We start from the raw sequence: 9,711 nt of genomic DNA on the forward strand, positions 1-9,711 counted from the left end.
AAATTGGGCTGACTATTTCAAGATTTAGCGTGAAATTCCATTTGAATTCCGCATGAATTCCCTGAAATTTCAGTGCAAATTCCATGCGAAAACGATTTCGGGCGGAAACATTTTTAACCATTGACTTCAATGGACTTCTGTTCGCAGATTCTGCAAGAAGAATGGACATGTTCTTTCTTCTAGCGGAACTGAATTCCACGGCGGAATTCCGCAAGCAGATTTTACGCAGTGTAAACAGTGAACAAAGTAAAATACAAGTCAATGGCAAAAACAGATGTTAATTATTTCTGAGCGGAGAATTCAAGAGGAATTACTCGAGTAAATTCCTCTTGAATTACTCAGTGGGAACTTACAGTATGAATAGAATTTCTGTTATTTCATATAATATACTGAATAGCACTTTTCTAATTTGATAAACAACCAATTGAACATCCCTGTTTTATATCATATCAGCCTTTTTAAGGAACATAGGAAACTGGCTACTAACATAATTTTACCATTTTTATTTACAACATGCAATTTGAAGTGAATTATGCAATGTTACACCCACTGGTGTATGTCATATGTTTTGTTTATTAACCTATCACAGTCTATTTATGACCTAAATATTGATACCATACCTGGTTTCTATAATAAGATTAGAATCTAGGAGCAAAAAATGTATGTTGTTTCCTTTGTAACAGCACCACTCGTGTCCATAAGCTGTGACAGGTATTACAGTACTTAAGTGAATGGGACTGACCTGTAATGTTTAAGTAACAAGTAAATGTTAGAAACTGCAAATTATGTTTTATCAGAAAAAACTCTTGTTTATACGGCTTATTAGGTTCCTTTTCCTACTGAGTGATCTAATTACATGCTGCACATAGAAGTCTATGGAGAGGATAGGGGGGATTGGAGGGGGAGTGACTGTAGAGAGGCAAAAGCTGCAAAGTATAATGTGGACCCATTAGGCTACCAGGGACGGACAAGTCAGGCACTGCTCGGACCAGATAGGGGGGCCTGCCACCATCACTTTATTTATTTTTTAAACCAGTCCGTCTGCTCTGCCTCATGCTGAAGAGAACCAGAAGCAGGAGCTTCTGACTCCTCAATCCTATTTTCCGCTCCTAAACTGCTCTTTGCTTCTCTGCCTTCTGCCTACTTTCTGATACTGGGAGTGTTGGAAAAGTAAGGAGCCTTAAATGTTTGTGTGTCAATTCTTAAGAAAAGAGTCATGGTGAAAACATCACATGTTGTGAGTCCACGCCTTTTCCAATGAGGGCGACATTAAACGTAGCATTTTTTATGTGCACATGTGAAAATGTGTGCGTTTTTGAAAACACAAGTTCTTGAACAATGATAATATTGTTGTTGATCAAAAAGGCCACACACATTTCTAGGCTCACAGATTTTTTACTTAACCTCTTAAAAGGACCAGGCCAATTTTTGTTTTTGCACTTTCGTTTTTTCCTCCTACCCTTCTAATAATTATGACACTTTCATTTTTGCACCTACAGACCCATATAAGGTCTTGTTTTTTGGGTCACCAATTGTACTTTATAATGACATTATGTATTTTATACCAAAATCTGCAGAAAAACCCCAAAAACATTATTCTTGGGGTGAAATAAAAAAAAATGCCATTTTGTAAATTTGGGGGGCTTCCATTTCTACTCAGTGCACTTTTTGGTAAAAATGACACCTTATCTTTTTTGTTCTGTAGGTCCATACGGTTAAAAGGATACCCAATTTTTATAGGTTTTATTTTATTTTACTACTTATTATTGATGCTACTTTAACTATATTGTAACTCCGAGCGCTCCGGGTCCCGCTGTCCCGCCTGAGCGCTCGCGGTGTTCTGCTGACTGCAGCGCTCCGGTCTCTGTTTCTGCTGTGTGCATGCCGGCGGGGACGCGATCCGCGTGGCGGGTCATGTCCGCTCGCGGATCGCGCCCCGTTCCACTCACCCACCTCCTCCGGTGTCGGTCTCGTCCCGGCGCGCACGGCCCCACTCCCTAGGGCGCGCGCGCAACGGCTTTCTAAGATTTAAAGGGCCAGTGCACCGCTAATTGGTGCCTGGCCCAATCAGTCTAATCACCTCCCTAACTCATAAATACCCACTTCCCCTTCCTGTGCTTGCCGGATCTTGTTGCCTTGTGCCCTGAGAAAGTGTGTTCCCTTGCCTGTGTATCCAGACCTTCTGCTGTTGCCCCTGACTACGAACCATTGCCGCCTACCCTGACCTTCTGCTACGTCTGACCTCGCCTCTGTCTAGTCCTTGTGTACCACGCCAGTCTCAGCTGCCAGAGAGGTCGAGTCGCTACTGGGGGACACGACCTGGTAGTTACCGCCGCAGCAAGTCCTTCCCGCTTTGCGACGGGCTCTGGTGAACACCAGTAACTACTTAGAACCGATCCCCCAGTACGACCCGCGCCATCGCCTCTCTGGCACAGAGAATCCATCTCCTGTGTCCTCACCAGCCGCCAGTCCGGATCCTGACAGTCGATTCGGCCATGGATCCCGCTGAGGTGCCGCTGCCGAGTCTTGCTGATCTCACTACCGTTGTTGTCCAGCAGTCCCAGCAGATCGCCCAACAAGGACTACAGCTGACACAGTTGACCGCCATGCTCCAGCAGCTTCTGCCTGCCCAGCGTCAACCATCTCCTCCGCCAGCTCCAGCTTCTCCTCCACTCCGAGTTGCTGCAACTACCTCTAGAGTCCGCTTGTCTCTTCTGGAGAAATTTGATGGGGACTCTAAGATGTGCCGGGGATTCCTGTCCCAATGTTCCCTGCACCTTGAAATGATGTCGGACCAGTTCCCCACAGAACAGTCAAAGGTGGCTTTCGTGGTCAGTTTGTAATCTGGAAAGGCCTTTTCCTGGGCCACACCGCTGTGGGACCGCAACGATCCTGCCACTGCTTCTGTCCAGTCCTTCTTCTCCGAAGTATGCAGCGTCTTTGAGGAGCCAGCCCGGGCTTCCTCTGGCGAGACGGCTCTTCTGAATCTCGTCCAAGGGAGCTCTTCAGTAGGGGAATATGCTATCCAGTTCCGCACCCTCGCCTCTGAGCTAGCTTGGAACAATTAGGCCCTCTGCGCGACCTTCAAGAAAGGTTTATCCAGCCACATCAAAGATGTTCTGGCCGCACGAGAAATTCCTGCTACCTTGCCTGAACTCATCCAGTTGGCCACCCGCATAGATATGCGTTTCACGGAAAGACGCCAGGAGCTCGGCCAAGAAAAGGATCTTGTTCGCACCAGACGGTTTCCTCGCTCGGCACCTCTCTTCCAGAGTTCTCTGCAACCTACCCATGTGCCTCCCGCCGAGGAGGCTATGCAAGTGGACCGGTCTCGCCTGACCCAAGAAGAGAGGACTCGCCGCAGAAATGGAAATCTGTGCTTGTACTGTGCCAGTACTGAACATTTCCTTAAACACTGCCCTATTCGCCCTCCGCGTCAGGGAAACGCACGCACCTAGTTAACGTGGGAGAGGCGTTACTAGGTGTGAATTCCTCCTCTACACGCCTGACTATTCCAGTGCGAATTTCTCTATCCGCTAACTCCTCCTTCTCTGCGGTGGCCTTCCTGGACTCTGGTTCTGCAGGAAACTTTATTGAAGCCTCGTTCATCAACAGATTTAACATTCCAGTTACCCGTCTCCTCTCTCTGATCCAGAAACCAAGGCCATGTCTGAATACATTCAGGAAAATCTTGAGAGGTTTCATTAGGAAGTCTTCTTCACCAGCCGGAGCGGGGTTCTTCTTCGTTGCCAAGAAGGATGGTTCACTACGCCCCTGCATAGACTATCGTGGCCTCAATAAAATTACAGTAAAGAACCGCTACCCTCTGCCACTCATCTCTGAGCTCTTCGACCGACTGCGCAGAGCAAAAGTTTTTACAAAGCTTGACCTCAGGGGCGCCCATAACCTCATCAGAATTCGTGAAGGAGAGGAGTGGAAAACCGCTTTTCACACCAGAGATGGCCACTTCGAATATCTCGTCTTGCCATTTGGACTTTGCAATGCCCCTGCAGTCTTTCAAGATTTTGTCAACAAAATCTTTCAGGACTTACTGTATACCTGCGTAGTTGTCCATCTAGATGACATCCTAATTTTTTCCTCCAACCTTGAGGAATACCGGCTCCATGTCCGTCAAGTGCTCCAGGACCTTTGTGTAAACTATCTTTACGCCAAATTAGAAAAATGCCTTTTTGAACGCAGCTGTCTTCCTTTCCTGGGATACCTGGTCTCTGGACAGGGTCTTCAAATGGATCCTGACAAGCTCTCCACGGTCTTGGATTCGCCCCGCCCCTCTGGAATTTGTGCTATCCAGCGCTTCCTCGGATTCGCCAACTACTATCGTCAGTTCATTCCCCACCATCGTTGCTCCTATTGTGGCACTGAAGAAGAAAAACGCGAATCCGAGGTCCTGGCCTTCCCAAGCGGATGAAGCTTTTACTCGCCTTAAGGCCGCCTTCGCTTCTGCACCAGTCTTGTCCAGGCCAGATCCACTGAAGCCTTTCTTCCTTGAGGTTGATGCCTCCTCAGTAGGAGCCGGGGCCATCCTTCTTCAAAGAAAAAACTTCACTTGCGTTTTTTTCTCTAAAACTTTTTCTTCTCCTGAAAAAAACTATTCTATAGGAGACCGTGAACTGTTGGCCATCAAGTTGGCACTTGAAGAGTGGAGACATCTCCTGGAAGGGTCCCTTCAACCTATCACCATCTACACTGACCATAAAAATCTGTCCTATCTTCAGTCCGCCCAGCGTTTAAATCCTCGACAGGCCAGGTGGTCGTTGTTCTTTGCCCACTTCAATTTTCTAATTCATTTTCGTCCTGCAAACAGGAATATCAGGGCTGATGCCTTATCACGTTCCACCGATGCCTCCGAAGCCGAGACCCTTCCTCAGCACATCATACCTCCTGAGTGCCTGATCTCTTCTGCTCCTGCTTCTCTGGTGCCAGTTCCTCCAGGAAAAACTTATGTTCCTCCACATCTTTGCCTCCAGACTCTCAAATGGGGTAATTCCTCCCATCTGGCTGGTCACGCTGGAATAAAAAAATTCATACAGTTGATTTCCAGACACTACTGGTGGTCTTCCCTGGAAAAAGATGTGACTGATTTCGTACGGGACTGTACAGTATGTGCACGTGATAAAACTCCACGCCAGAAGCCTGCAGGTCTTCTCCACCCCCTGCCGGTGCCTGAACTGCCATGGTCCCACATAGCCATGGACTTCATCATGGACCTTCCTTCATCTCATGGCAACACCGTCATTTGGGTGGTCGTTGAACGTTTTTCCAAAATGGCTCATTTTGTCCCGCTTCCTGGCCTTCCTTCTGCGCCACAGTTGGCGAAGCAATTTTTTCTGCATATTTTTCGTCTCCACGGGCTTCCCACGCATATCGTCTCTGATAGAGGCGTTCAATTTATCTCAAAATTTTGGAGAGCACTCTGCACTCAATTAAAGATCAAATTGAATTTCTCGTCTGCATATAACCCTCAATCCAATGGACAAGTGGAGAGAGTGAACCAAATTCTTGGTGACTACCTGCGACATTTTGTCTCCTCCCGTCAAGATTATTGGGTTGACCTGCTGCCCTGGGCCGAATTCTCATACAATTTCAAGAATTCTGAGTCTTCCGCCAAATCTCCATTTTTTGTAGGGTACGGCCGTCACCAGCTGCCCCCCCTCCTCATTCCCACTTCATCTGGAGTTCCTGCCGTAGATGAATTAACTCGGGACTTCTCATCTATCTGGAAGGAGACTCAAAAGTCACTCTCACTGGCCTCGTCTCGCATGAAGAGACATGCGGATAAGAAGAGAAGAACTCCTCCTGTCTTTGCCCCTGGTGACAAAGTATGGCTCTCTGCCAAATACATTCGGTTCCGGGTCCCTAGCTACAAGCTGGGTCCTCATTACCTCGGGCCTTTTAAAATCAAAAATCTAATTAATTCTGTCGCCTACAAGCTCCATCTTCCTCCCTCTCTTCATATTCCTAACTCTTTCCATGTCTCCCTTCTCAAACCCCTCATACTTAACCGTTATTCCCCCAAGGTCACCGCTCCTGCTCCTGTCACTGGGTCCTCTGACGTCTTCTCGGTGAAAGAGATTCTCGCCTCCAAGGTCATCCGAGGTAAAAAAAAAAATTCTTATTGGTCGTGGGAACCCAAGGCCAATATTCTTGACAAAATGCTAATTAATAAATTTCTGGCTTCCAAAAAGAGGGGGAGACCCAAGGGGGGGGTACTGTAACGCCGAGCGCTCCGGGTCCTGCTGTCCCTCCAGAGCGCTCGCGGCGTTCTGCTGACAGCAGCGCTCCGGTCTCTGTCTCTGACCGCGAGCGCTGCTGTGTTCGTGCCGGCAGGGATGCGATCCGCGTGGCGGGTCATGTCCGCTCGCGGATCACGCCCTGTTCCACTCACCCTCCTCCTCCGGTGTCGGTCTCGTCCCGGCGCACGCGCCGGCTTTCTAAGATTTAAAGGGCCAGTGCACCGCTAATTGGTGCCTGGCCCAATCAGTCTAATCACCTCCCTAACTCATAAATACCCACTTCCTATCCTTGCCGTATCTTGTTGCCTTGTGCCCTGAGAAAGCGTTTAGTGTGTTCCCTTGCCTGTGTATCCAGACCTTCCGCTGTTGCCCCGGACTACGAACCATTGCCGCCTGCCCTGACCTTCTGCTACGTCTGACCTCGCCTCTGTCTAGTCCTTGTGTACCGCGCCAGTCTCAGCTGCCAGAGAGGTCAAGTCGGTACTGGGGGACACGACCTGGTAGTTACCGCCGCAGCAAGTCCATCCCGCTTTGCGGCGGGCTCTGGTGAACACCAGTAACTACTTAGAACCGATCCCCCAGTATGACCCGCGCCATCGCCTCTCTGGCACAGAGGATACTCCTTCTGTGTCCACACCAGCCGCCAGTCCGGATCCTGACATATATGTACCAACATTTGTATGTTTAAAATTGTCATCTTCTGACCCCTATAACTTTTTTATTTTTCTGCATACAGGGCTATATGGTGCAAATTTTTTGTGCTGTGGTCTGCAGTTATTATTGGTACCATTTTTATTTTGTAAGGTGTGTGTATACGTGTTAGTGAGAAAAAGTTAGGGCAATGAATAATACTGAGAGTAAGTATTTGTATTTATTGTTTCCTAAAAAATGCACATACATCAGTGCTTTATGTGTGATGTCTGCAGGGCCCATGCAGACCACCCACAGAGCACTGTAGAATAAAAAGTTTTTATAAAATCTATAATAGTAGAGTGCAAAAATATGTACACCACTGGCTATGAGCCTATACCATGTGGAGCTGTTTGTGTTTACTGCAATGAATATATTTGTGGAGTTTGTTAGTAAAGCAAGTGTACAGCGTTATTTTGCGTTTATTATGTGGCTACTGGTGGTTTAAAACTGCAAATTTTTAGGAACTGTCCAGGGTAAAAGGAAATCCCCATAGCAAACATATGCTGTTCTGGACAGTTTATAAAATGGACAGAGATGTCAGCAGAGAGCACTGTGCTCGTGATGTCAGCAGACAGTTCTGTGTTTCAAAAATAAAATAATTTCCGCTGTAGTATTCATCAGCTAATAAGTACAGGAAGGATTAAGATTTTTTAATAGAAGTAATTTACAAATCTGTTTAACTTTCTGGCACCAGTTGATTAAAAAAAAAAAAGTTTTTCACCAGAGTACCCCTTTAAGAGTCAGAACCAGACTGTAATCAGTGCCTGAACCCCTCCCGCACGCAGGTCTACCCTCCCCTAGTTATCCCAGATCCTTAAAAAGTTCCCATAAGGACCCTCAAAAACATGAAATAATTTACATAACACCTTCTTGTACCCCTAGCAGCTACATCCAGTATAGATATCATTTCAGTACCATAGTCTATTAGACATATATATATTGCATCTGTTACTTTTCAACATATTTGTTCATATCTATTTGTAATATATTATTTTTCTTCACATCTATTTTTAAAGATCTTTTTTAATATAATATCACTATTAAATTTTTACAAGTTTACATTTCCATTTCCATACACATCCATTGCACTCTCCATCAAAAACCAAAATATATAGTCTTCTACCCACTTATCTATCACATAAATTTTATATGTTTTTATTATTATTCACATCTACTGCACACCCTTAATCTAATGAATCTAATCGCACATCACATTACTTCATGCCATTTACACTGTCTCATCATAATCTGCATCAGCATTATCACAAACCTACTAGTAGTTTCACTTCATGCTATTTACACTATTTCTTATTTTACCTTATTTAATTTATCATAGTGATCATTATTTGATCCCAGATTGTCCATCTTAACCCCTTAAGGATGCAGGGTTTTTCAGTTTTTGCATTTTCATTTTTTACTCATCACCTTCTACAAATCATAACGCTTTCAATTTTGCACATAAAATTCCATATGATGGCTTATTTTTTTGCACCACCAATTCTACAGTGACATTAGTCATTTTACCCAAAAATACACGGCGAAACCGTAATTCCATACGGTTAAAATGATACCCTACTTATATAGGTTCGATATTGTCGTACATAACTACATGCAGGAAAATTTATACGTTAAAAATTTGCATCTTCTAACCCCTATAACTTTTTTATTTTTCGACGAACGGGTCGGTATGAGGACTAATTTTTTGTGCCGTGTTCTGAAGTTTTTATCATTTTTGTATTGATCGGACTTTTTGATTGCTTTTTATTAATTTTTTCATTATATAAAAAGTGACCAAAAATACGATATTTTGGACTTTAGAATTTTTTTGTGTGTACGCCATTGACCGTGCGTCTAATTAACAATATATTTTTATAGTTCAGACATTTCTGCACGCAGCGATACCACATATGTTTATTTTTATTTACATCGTTTTTTTTAATGGGAAAAGGGGGGGGGGATTCAAACTTTTATTAGGGAAGGGGTTAAATGATCTTTGTTAAGTTAAATAACTTTTTTTTCACTTTTTTTTTTTGCAGTGTTATAGCTCCCATAGGGAGCAATAGCACTGCACACACTGATCTCTTATGCTGATCCCTGCAAAGCCATAGCTTTGCATGGATCAGCGAGATAGGGGCTCGATTGCTCAAGCCTGTAGCTCAGGCTTGGAGCAATCATATGCCGATCGGACGCGACGGAGCAAGGTAAGGGGGTCTCCGCTCGCGTCCTAGCTGATCGGGACATTGCAATTTTATCGCGATAGTCCCGATCAGCCCTACTGAGCTGCCAGGAAGCGTTTACTTTAATTTTTTAGACGCGGTGATCAACTTTGATTGCCGCGTCTAAAGGGTTTATAGCGCGCGGCACATCTGTACCGCACGCTATTAGCCCAGGGTCCCGGCTATCGTTAGCAGCTGGGACCAACCCTGTGTGATGTGGGGTCACGGTGTGACCCCGTTTTAAACACGGGACCGGGCGAGGGGCGTACAGGTACGCCCTTCGTCCTGAAGGAGTTAAACTTTACATCTTTTTACCTTTATTGTATCTATTCCATTCCACTATATATATGCTGCACCGTACACTATCCTTTTCTGACTATATAAAAGGACTGAGAATGGGCTCAAACTACATCAGCAGCTATTGAAAAAGACCAAGAAAGACCAAGAAAGTCTCGAAACGCATCTAGCCAGGTTACCAAGTATACCACCACATCAGGAGCGTATAGCCACATACATCTACTAAGAAGCGCATTTGAATTACCATATAA

The sequence above is a fragment of the Hyla sarda genome, chromosome 1, assembly GCF_029499605.1.
Source record: "Hyla sarda isolate aHylSar1 chromosome 1, aHylSar1.hap1, whole genome shotgun sequence".
Lineage (NCBI taxonomy): Eukaryota > Metazoa > Chordata > Amphibia > Anura > Hylidae > Hyla > Hyla sarda.